A 12,261-nucleotide genomic window follows, 5' to 3' on the forward strand; every position below is an offset into this window, starting at 1 on the left:
CTTGTACTGTGTGCCTAAACTAGGGAGCAGTAGCAGAGAAGGAGGGGAGGGCCAGAGTTCCCGAAACATCGAGAGGGCAACATTAGACAAACTTGATGGTTGTTTGGAAGACAACAGTAATAGTTATTATCTGTCAGGGTGAAAACATCCATGCCAATTTTCAAAACATTTACAGTATAGAAGAGCTTCAAGAAAGTGGAGCTTGAAGGATAGAGGTGAAGCACCAAGGTTCACAGGGTGTTGTGGGAAGTCTTTCTCCATAAGCGAGTCTAATGTAAGATGATGATATTTTTTAAACCTAAATCTGTTTTATATATCCCAAACAGGAGAAGCCCAGGGCAAACCTGACCCCTTCCCAGTGTTGTATTGATGTTGGCTAGCTCTGTATGGTTCAGGAGAACCCAATGTGCACATCAATCTCATCCCAGCATTCAATGACATAATGGTAGTAGCTTGAAAGTGGCCATGGTCAGAGAATTTTCACCACAGTCAGAGAATTTTCACAACCAAAGAAGCAAATGCTACAAATCAAGTTTCTCCCAGCAACCTTCTTATCTCTGGAGCTGTTTTTAAACATTTACTAGCAAACCACTTTTTTTCCAGTTTTATGTTTTAGGACAGTGATTTTTACTGGGAAACAGGAAGGTTTCCAAACTACTCAAGGATCCTGTTAAGTTTCACACACTCTCAAGAAAGTTACGAGCATTGTGCTCCATTCCCCTGTCCCCAACCTCACTACTCTAGTAAACCATCTGAGGACTGTGTCAGATCTCTGGAGAGGTCTGTGCATTCAAAGTTTGACTGTGTGTTTTAGCATCCCACCCCACTCCTCAGCCAGTCCCAGGCCCCATCCCTTTCTGCAATGGAGAAGCAGTGTGGAGTAGACCAGTGAGGAACTCAGCTGGGACTAAGCAAGTGGCGTTCTGGGGCAGGGAGGAGGCCCAACCAGAAAGATTAGGTTCCAACGGCAAGACCTGATGAGGAGGGGGGTTAGGCTTTGGAGGTGGGGAGGACAAAGCTGCAAAGGAAAGCTGGGGCCAACTCACAGAGCTTGAATTTCAACTTATCTTTTGTCAAGCACTTTAATTATTAAGGGCATAGTTTGGGGCACTAAGTCATTTCCAGAAGCTATAACTGAGGGCATTTTCAGGAGTGTGCAGGAAGCTTCCTAGAATAAATCAAATTCAAGTGATGAATTAGAACTAAAACTTATTTAATCAAAACACTCATAGTGGGGCATAAGACATTAGATAGAGGCCTTGATGATCAGGCTTCTTGGTGCTTGTCACAAAGCAAACCAACAATGTGAATACCTAGGTGAATTTAACAAGTTTAATGGGTGGAGGGAGAAAATGAGGATTTTTGTGTGTGTGTTTCAGTGTTAGTAGAATCACAAAGTTCTTTTGGTTTATGTACCATTTACCAAAAAAGGTAGTCTACTAGTCCACTCTCCCCAAATGACAATTCTCTTAGCATCACAATACGGCTTTTGTTTATACGAGGAACAGTGTGTATCTGAGTACATGGTGGGGGAGGGTGTTCAGAGACAGATATCCAAAATGCAGGAGAGCTCCGAAAGTGCGCTGCAAAGTGTTTCAGTATTCCCTTTTCCTGTGTTGGATGAAGTTGGTGGCTCCAGAATGAAAGGAGGTAGGCTCAGCCTCACTGCCTAGAGCAGGCAGGCACAGGTTCTATAAGCAGTTTAGGCCTGATCCAGGAAGGATGCTTCTAGATGCCAGTGCCAGGAAAGCCTTTTTCTGTCTCAGAGTCTGACTTGCCCCCAGTGTGTCCAAATTGTAGGCATTTGCATGGTGGGGCAGGGGTGGGAATGGGTGTGTTGTGGCCGGGGGGAGGGGGAATGCCACTTGGGAATGCACAACTGGTCTCTCTAATATTTATTTATTCGTAATCACTTGTCCAAAGGAAACTATAGAAGTCAATAATTTGGTTCTTTTATTCCCATGTATTGTATGATTAAACAATTATATAATTAAAATTAAGTAAAGATGGCTAAACTGCAAGAGCAACACAAATTAGCAATTTAAAAACTCATCATTGCAATATTAACAACTGTTTATAATCTGTTCCTAAAAACGTCAGTTTACAGGCAATTATTTAAATATACATGCTTCTCTTCCAATTCTACTTGTTTTGTGATCTAGGATATGGTCAAACTTTCTAAAAGATTCATGTACCCTTGACAGAAGATGAGGAAATACTTTCTCCATAAAAGTCTGTTAATTTCATATAATTGATTGCTTTCAAGTAGACAATACAAATTATTTTTTCTTATTTAATCTATCATATTTCAATGTCTCCCTATCCAACTCACGCTTAATTATTATCCTGCTGTTTTCATTTTCTCCCTCCTGTTTATCCCTCCTTCATTCTTTCCCATTTTCCTTTTTGTACTTTCCTTATCATCCTTTCCCATGCATTCTGTGTGTGTGTGTGTGTGTGTGTGTGTGTGTGTGTATAGCTATAGATATACACACATAATAACAACTTGGTACAACTGTAAATTTTTACTTCCTTTTCCGCTAATCACCCTGGCAAAAACGCAATTAATTATAAAAATAAGATCTACACTCTCTTAAGAAATGTGGCTTTGAAAGTCAATTTAGTCACTTATCTCCGTGAGTATCTTCTCCCTGGGCTGCAGCTGTTTTCAGCAAAACCAATAGTTTGGGAGTTTTACTGACAAATGCCTTGAAGTCATCTTGACTGCCAAAGATTTTCCTCTCATCTTGAAATAAGAAAGATAGCTTAGCTGAATGGTTCACGTGGGGCTTCAAGCCCAAGAACTTCAACTAGTAGATTTTGCTCCAAATTGGTCTCTCATCCACTGTTACTAAGGTATACTCAGGTGTCAGTCCTATATTTATCTTGTTGAAAATCACTTCTTTTTTGAGCAACTTCTGAGACAATTTCTTTATCTTTCAAGTTTAAGAATTGTACAATAGTATGCTTTGGACTTTTAGTATGAGAGATACATTTGAGTGGGAACTTACACATTTTCTCTGTATATAAGTCGAGATCTATGTTTAGCTCTGGGAAATTTTTATCAACAGTTTCCTTAATTATGGTTTCAAGGCTAATCTCTGTATTTTCTGCACCTTCAAGGATGCCAGATACGTAGATATTGTACCACCTTGATGTGTTTTTGAGATCTATCATGTTTTCTTGCACCATGAAGAACTGTTTTCTTAGATGTTTTATCTTTTAAGACTGAAGCTCAATTTTGTCCTCATTTGCACTGATTCTCTCTTCCATGATATTTATTCAGCAATATTTCTTTCCTAGGGTTTCTTTCAATTCTTTGACCTCACTAGTAGTGCCCCACAGTCTTTGCTGAGCTTTTCCTGTGTGCTTTTTAAAATGTCCACATGGTCTTGCATCAACGCCCTCACCTCGGCCCTTTCTCTGGGTTCTGCCTGCTGCTCCTCCAGGACAGCCATATCTCTTGAATTCTCTGGGCTTCCTGGTTCCTCCTCAGCATCACAGTACTTATTGGTTGCTACTAAGCTTGTTTTTATCATTTTTCTCATTCTAGATCAGGTAGGTTTCGTTTTCTTTTTGTACTACTCTCATAGCTGAGGCTTCCATTGGCTTTGTCAGTGTTCCCGAAGCCCAGCAATTTGGTTCGGAGCACAGCTGCTCCTTCTATCCTTTCCCCGAGAAGCTCAGGAGCTGAGGTCTTTTTATTGAAATGCAAGACCTATTTTAAGCTGAAATCCTCAGAAATGCTATAGGAAATTAAGATATCATCAACTGATGTTCTCATCTAACAGGATTAGAAGTAAGAGCTTCATAACCTTACAGATAAGGTAAGGAAGTACATAAGTGCATAAATAAAAATAAACACACACATATAAATATGTAAGTGCACTAACTACCTGAATACATAAATATACAAACACACAAAAGTAATATAAATGAACACACAAGTGCATAGACATAGAAATAAATATGTACGTAAAATGAGTCTCATGTGTTCATAATATTTAGCTTCTGCCTGGCTGAGAGTTCACAGAATATGTTTGTGATTAAGCAACTAAGTACATCAGAATTATAAAGCAGGGAATGAGAGGAGTTTACCTACATGTTTCAGTGTTTGTGGAAAGGGATTTTGACTTAGTGTCGGGGGGGTTGAATTTCAGTCCTGGCAGAGCCACTTACTAGCTGGGTAATAGTGTGACATTTGGCAAGCTACTGAAAGTTATTTGAGTCTCCATCTCCTCATCAGTCAAATGAGTATTCAATAAATGTGAGCTAAATCTGAATATAGAACTTTCTGTTTGCCTCATCCTAATCATTACTTTTTAAATATATCTTTTTACAGTGAATATCTGGGATTTTGATTGGTGGGAGTGGAAATAGGACTTGATAGGGAGGGGGAACCTGAAAAGGTCCCAAATTGATACCATCTCAGTTCCCAGATTCTTTTTGAGCAATTAAAGAGTAAATATTCCATTTGACTATACCCAAAGTATTATAGAAAGATGGAAAAATACACTCTATCTTCAAGGTTATGAATTCATGGGAGATATATCCATATTCACAGCTAAGGATGATATAATGCAGAACACAGTAAACTTTGAAAGATGGAGTGTGAAACAAAGCATTGTCATAACATAGACAGGAGAGCATTTAATTCCAATTTGCAGTGCTTAGAAGTTCTTCATTCAAGTCCCCCAGACTCAAGCATCTCTATCATTGAGCATGGTGAGGTCACCTTTATGGCCTCCTGCTCCAAACCATCTGCTTCACCCACCTGATGTCTCCCTGGCATCCCACCATATGATTCACATCTTTGGGAATACAGAGCAAAGAATCACAAAGTATTGTAGTGCATGGTGTGTGGAGATAGTAGCAGAAAATGAGGTTGGAGACCTGGACAGGAGCCAGATCATTACAAACCATGTGTGCCCTAATAGCACTTTTTAGTACAATTTCATATTTGTGCCAAATGAAAGGCCAGGTCATGATCTAGGTCCAAACAGAGGGCTTTTAACCAAGCAGAAAATGACCTTCTTTAGCTCCTAATGCTCTCCCTGATGTTAGTTATGCTATCTTGGGCACAGATCCTCAGGGACAGGACTCAGAGGCCACTTTCTGAGCTGACAGTCCACCTGTTCCTCTAATTCAGTCTCCTAGTAGTTCAGGTTTCTGTTTCAAAAGAAAACAAAAACTGGAGATGGGACAGTTTACAATTAGAGTCACATGTATTAGACACCCATGTTTGAAGATGTTGACCCTTTTCAAAGCTCTAATAATTTGTAAATCAGGCTCTGTCTTAGACTTCAATGTATCCAAGCAGACAACGTTTAATGGGGTTTGTAGGAAAACATTTTAGAAGAGGAGATGGTATGTAGGGAAAAGAAAATCGAAATTAGGTCTGGTAAATTCAAATGCAAAAGGTGATTTAGTCTGATTCTCATCTGAGTTCTCAGAAATACTCAGAATTCATATGGAAAATTAGTATAAGCACCTAATAGGATTAACCTAATAAAAATTAGAACAGGTGCTTGGTATTTCTACATTTGAAACAACCGAAAAATAGTCTTTAGTGCTCGGAGTGCTTAGGAACTGTGAGATCTTGGGAAAATGGGATTTATGTATTCTTGCATTTATTAAAAAATATTAATTGCACACCCACTTTGTTTTCTAGTTCTGGAGATATATCAACAAAGAAAACAGAAAAAAACCATATATTCATCAATAAATATTTGTCATAGGTATCTGAGTAAATACATTTTCTAGTGTTTGAATATAAGGGGCTATTTTTATAACTCTACTGTTACTAAAAATACAGAACTGACTTTTGCTCCAAATTATAACAACAAAATTCTTGGACGTCATTTAGCAATGTCTGGGATTGGTTTGGGTGCAGATGACTCTAAAGAGATTTTTGAATGGCCCTATCCAATTTTCTTTCCCTTAAGCCATTTATTCAGAATCGAATGAGAAAGTAAGGCAGGAATGGTAGAAGTGTAGAAGAAAGCCCTTAGCATGTTTAAAAGGGGGTAGAGGAAAAGGCCATTTGGCATTAAACAACCTTTTGATTAACTATGTGACCTTTACCTACAGAAAATTTCTTCTTAGTGTTTTTAGCAAGATCTTCAGAAACTTAGGATGGCATAATCCAGTTGAGGAATTGCAGTGCCAAGGAAATCTACACTACAATTGTTGTTAGGCACCACGATGTTAAAAATACATATTAACTAATGGAAATAGTGCCGGACACTAATTAAAGTATCCAAATGACTTTTCATTATTAATAACCCTGGATTTCAACAAGGAGCACTTGCTGTGGAAGTTCTGTGACTATCCTGGGCACAGTATGACAATATTTTAAAAATATGTACACCATGAAAGAATCCCACTTGAAATAGCTGTAAGATGGCACCAAAAAATTACCATGTGGAACTTAGCATAGACTTAAAATGAGGTGGAAATTTATTCTTATGACTTCTATCTAAACTAAAAAGTAGTTTAAATTTTATATGCTTTGCAAAATATATGGCAGACTTAATACCATATGCTTTCTTGAATTTCAAATGGTTAACTCCGATGCTCATTTATTTAGCCAGCCTTTATTAAATGTCCATTATAAACAAGGAACACTTAAATATTTGGTGGAATAAGATGGGCAAAGAATGAATGGAAGAATGGATGAAAGAATGGAAAATCCTCCAGGCATACATTAGTAGCTAAAACATTAACAAAATATTTTCACTGCCTTTCTAGTAACTAAAAGACTAGAAAGGGAGCAAAGACATGTAAGCAGATAAAAATAAAAATGTGCTAAAGTTTGTTAAGAAAAGTGGAGAGAAAGTGGTCGTGGAAGTTCAGCAAAGAGCAATATTCTCATCTGAGGGGATCAGCGAAAGCCTTGTGGGTAATGTCACACGTGAACTGAAGTGTGATTGGATTCATCTGGCAGCTGTAAATACTACATGGTTAGTTCTCTGACAGTAGAGACCTATTCATCTGTGTATCTCCTGTGCCTAATACAGAAATAATGCTAATAATAGTTAGTACTTATTAAGTGCTCACTATTTGCAAGGCATCATGTTGAGCATCTTACAAACATTGTCACATTTTCTTTCACAACACTCTGGAGCAGTGCTTATAACAATAGCAGTAGCAGCAGCAAGGGCAGCAGCAGCAACAAGAGCAAACAACATTTGTTGAATGCTAACTATGAGCCAGGCACCAGTTTAAGAACTTCTTATAGTTATTAGCATCCATTTCTTACAGATGAGATAACTGAGGCTCAAAGAGGTTAAGCAACTTGCCCAGGATAATACAAGCTAGTCAGAGGTAGACCGGGGGCAGTGGCTCACGACTGTAATCCCAGCAGTTTGGGAGGCCGAGGCAGGAGAATTACTTCAGTCCAGGAGTTCAAGACCAGCTTGGGCAACATAGCGAAACCCCGTCTCTACAAAAAATACAAAAATGAGCCGGGCGTGGTGGTGTGTGCCTATAGTCCCAGCTACTCATGAGGCTGAGGTGGGAGGATGGCTTGAGCCTGGGAGGTCAAGACTGCAGTGAGCCATGTTCACACCACTGCACGCCAGCGTGAGAGACAGAGCAAGACCCTGTCTCGAAAAAAAAAAAAAAAAGAAAACGTTAGTAAGAGGTAGAGCTGTAATTTGAGCCCAGGTCATCTGATCCTAAAACCCATGTTATTGTGGCTCAATACCTGTTGCTTAGAATAAGTAAATGAAAATGAAAAGAGAAAGAAAAAGATATTGTGAAGATAGAAACCATTGAATCTGCAAACTGTTGGGGGAGAAAGAGTAAGACCAAGAGCAAGACTGAAAGAGAGAGAGAGCGAGAAACTGTCACTGTATTTTCAGTCTAAGCTAAGAAATGTAAAGATTTTTCTCCTGTAAAAGATAAGCTCTCATATAGTGGATTTTTAAAATCATTTTATAAAGTATTTGAGAAATGTTAAGATTTTAAAAAATATCTAGAGTAATACCCCATAAAGGTTACCTAGGAAAAACTTCAAAGAAGACACACAAAATGTATATGTTGGTTATTTTCTATGTAGTGAAGAATTATTGGAGATGCTCTTTTTTCTTCATCCCTGTATTTTATATTGCTACAACAAATAATTTATGATTAAAAAAACAAAATTTGAGAATTTGGGTAACAATTTAGGGCAGAATTTTTAAATAGTCAAAATTATTTGTTGTTAAGAAATACACAATAGGCCAGCACAGTGACTCATGCCTGTAATCTCAGCACTTTGGGAGGCTGAGGTGGGCAGATCTCTTAGGCCCAGAAGTTCAAGACCAGCCTGGCCAACATGGCGAAATCCTGTCTGTACTAAAAATACAAAAATTAACCTGGTGTGATGGCATGCACCTGTAGTCCCAGCTACTCGGAAGGCTGAGGCAGGAGGATCACTTGAACCCACGAGGTTGAAGCTGCAGTGAGTGGAGATGGCACCAGTGCATTCCGGCCTGGGTGACAGAGACAGGCTCTGTCTCAAAAAAAGAAAAACAAAACAAAAACAAACAACAAACAACAAAAAGAAATACACATTTAAATATTTCGAAATTTATGTTAAAATGAGAAAAAATACACTGGTTTGAATAGGTAAAGCAAAACAGCAGAAAGAAAATGTATATCTATACAGTGTGTGTAAGTGAATAGTTTATAGTTCATATGATGGGTTAAATTTCATATATACATATTATAATTTTAGAAATAATTTTTAAAATCACCAGAATAATAAAGTCTTTACTCTTCTTGTAGCACTTACTTCTGTTGATTTTCCTTCTTTTAGCACCAATGCTGCCTACCTGTCTTTCCTACAGTTGCCATTTGCACCAAAAGAAACCTATTCCTAGTTTACATAACTGACCATGTTACTGATAATATCATTTGAAGAGTTTGCTTTTGCCCAACTTCTTAAATATCATCTTGAAATGATCACATCTTAATGTAATTACACTGTTTTTACTGAGCTAACTAGCTGTTTAGTTGAATTGACTTGGATATTTGGTTAAATGGAAAGTTGGTAGGGGACTTTTGAAGAGTCAGGTAAAGAGAATTGGACAAGTGGGAAGCTAATTGCCCAAAAAAGGCCCAAATTGTGGGCCTCATATGAAAATACAGATTGCCATGGGAACAAGGAAAAAGAAGAGGAAGAAGATAGTTATGAGGCGTTTTTGAAATTGCTTTTAGTTCTGCTGTCCAATTTTCATTAGGTCAGATCTGATGGCTGTTATTATTTTTATTATAATTCTTTATCTATGTATAGCACCATTGTTTCTTTTCCCCCAAAGTGTTCATAGATCCATTTTGCTCATTTACCTTCACAACAATGCTATTATATAGAGCCTGGGTACATGGGGCCAATGCTTATTTTCTTAGCTAGCTTAGTGTACAGCACCTAATTGCAGAAAAACAATCTGTTCAGAGGTAATAGTGCTTTTGGACTGAATGTTGATACGTCATATATAATATAGCCATTATAATTGGTAATGGACACAACAGCCTTATGATACTTTTGAAAGATGCTATGAATAGTATTCTTAGCAGCTGTAAAGGACTAGGCATACATTGAGGAGAGCTGGAAATATACTAATTATGTATCTGGATTGAGAAAGTTTTCTTTAAATTTGTGTTCCCTCAGAGTTTAGGGAGAGTAATAAAAGCAAACAAGAATCTAAATTTTCTCTTAAAATGAGAAGACCATTCTGTGATTTTATAAATCTATCGCCTTATAACTTGAGATCATCTGCTAGAAATCATTCATATGGAAAACATCAACAGAGAGGTTTTTCTAAGACTCATGTTTATCACAAGGTAATAAGGTTAGATTGAATTTTTTAATGTAATTTTAATTTCAGCTCTAAATAATTTGCATCTTTTTCAACATTAAAAACACAAAAAGTACACATAAACACCAAGTAAGATCTAAAAATTTCCTGAAGTACATTAGCCACCCCATTTATATAACGAATATCTTCTTTGTTTGTGACCGTCTCAACATTAAGCTAGACAAGTAGATGCAAAAATGAAGAGAGTTTGATTTGTGACGCTGTCCATTGCCCAGCAACGAGGGATTATGGTTGTTTTTGCAGCATTGCACCATTTTAGGAGGCTGGGGACAGTCTAGGCATATGCCACTTTTTTTCCACCTTGGCTGAAACAAACAGCAAAATGAAAAAATTTAATGTATTATTTATCAACAGGTTAAATTTGAGAACATTTACATTTTAAAGATGAATTATGGAAATCTAAATGTCCTTGAATGCTTAATTATCTGTGCCTTCATTCTGAAAAAATTAATTATCAAAATGAAAACAGAACAAAATGGTACATTTACATGACTACAAAACTGATGAGAGTTATTTTCAAAAATCTCTGAAATAAGCTTAATAATGCATCAAAAATAATGTCTAAATGTTCACAAATACGGAACATAAATGTAAAATCCTGCATTTGGATCCCAAAATCACCAGATGCACAAGCAGAGGATGAGATGTGACTAAGTAGCAACATGCGTAAAAAAGATTTAGGGGTTTTTAGGGACTGTAAGCTCAATATTATTCAGTTGTGTGTTGTGGCTGCATAGAAAACTGAATGCATCTTCATCTGCATTAGTAGAAAGATAGAGTCGGAAACAAGGGAGTGATAGTGCATCCCAGCTCTGTGCTTGGCAGACGTGTACTTGAAGTATTCAATGAAAATAGCAGGATGGGGGGAACATATGGGTAGCAGCCAGAAGCTACAAGGCATCGAAAAAGGAAAGAGCAGGTTGCCTAAGAGTCTGGAAATCATGCTGGTGAGGGGCTGCTGAGAGACTTGAGCTTATTTACCCTGGAAACGTCTCCACTCCCTAACCTTTTCTTTTCTCTCTCTTGCCCCTATTTCCCATCTTCTCCATTTCTTTCTCCTATCCTTCCTCCCTAAATAGTTCCCTCTCTAAAGCTATTTACCAAATTTGGCTTTTTGAAACTGGTATTATTTCCATGCATTCCCTAAACACCACACTTCCTGCAGCCTTTTTTTCTTTCTCCCTGGTTCTTCTGCCTCCTCAATCACAGCCATCAGGACTGAACCACAGTAAGTCCCTTCCCCCTCCTCAACCCTTCTTTTTAGAAAGGGCTTCATATCCCTGGGAAAGGAAATAGAATATGAATTAACTAACACAGACCCTTAAGATGAGGCCTTGTAAAAAATGGCCTAGGTACAAAAGAAGCAATTCTAATAAAGCAATAAAATGAACTTCCTTAGTCCCACTAATACTCGCTGGCATTAGACATGGGAATTTGAGCACAGCTCCTCATGGGTGGGCCGAAAGTGCACCTGTAACACTAATCTAGGATGCTTAAATATCAGGTTCCCATTTACCAAGAAAAAAGGAGGGGGGAGTTTGTTAATACAAAAGCTTGAACATAGAACATCACCGCCTGAATGATTAAACCTATTTCAGAGGGCTGAAATCCTAATGACACCAATTTGTCAAAACATAAGAGTTTTAATGGGGGGCAGGAAGGGTAGGCGGTGGTATGCAACGTAGGAATCAACAACTGCGTACTTTAAAACAAAACATAAAAGCTCTATCTGGCTGAAATTCTCAGAATCACTATGGGAAATTAGGTGTAATTGACTGATGTGATATCATGTAATAGAAATAGGACTGAGTGCTCAGTATCCTCACAGTTAAAACAAGTAAATAAAATGAGTTGGTAGTGCATAAAATGCTTATGGTATGTAACAGTTCATGTAAATTGGCTACATCCTTGATTTAAACATTTTTGTAAATATAAATTTCTATGCTAGAAAGTTACAGATGGAAGGGAAGATGAAACAATAAAATAGAAAGGGCAGGTAAAAAGGGAAGGGTAGGACAGATGGAAAAGAGAGGGAGGGCAGAAGGGGACAAAAGAAAAAGAAGAGGAGAAAGGAGGTACAAAAATAGAGTAAAAATAAATTTAAATGGGAAAATAAGAAAACAGGAGAGAGGGAGATAAGACGCAAATATTTGAGTGACTACGTCTTCATTTTCATAAAAATCATTAACGAAGTGAGAAATTACAGGGTTGTTTTTCGAATTTTGATCACAACAAATCCTTGTAATAGTGCTGATGAATTAGACTAGGTGAAAAGGGAGAGAAGTGTGAGTCCTGATGAGTTCTTGGTCCAGTCATCTCTTCCAGGACCCATTCATCTCTTGCCAGGTACACTTGCTCTGAGTAGAGGGGCTAGGCAAGTACACCAGCACTGCTACTC

Source organism: Symphalangus syndactylus, chromosome X (assembly GCF_028878055.3).
Source record: "Symphalangus syndactylus isolate Jambi chromosome X, NHGRI_mSymSyn1-v2.1_pri, whole genome shotgun sequence".
Lineage (NCBI taxonomy): Eukaryota > Metazoa > Chordata > Mammalia > Primates > Hylobatidae > Symphalangus > Symphalangus syndactylus.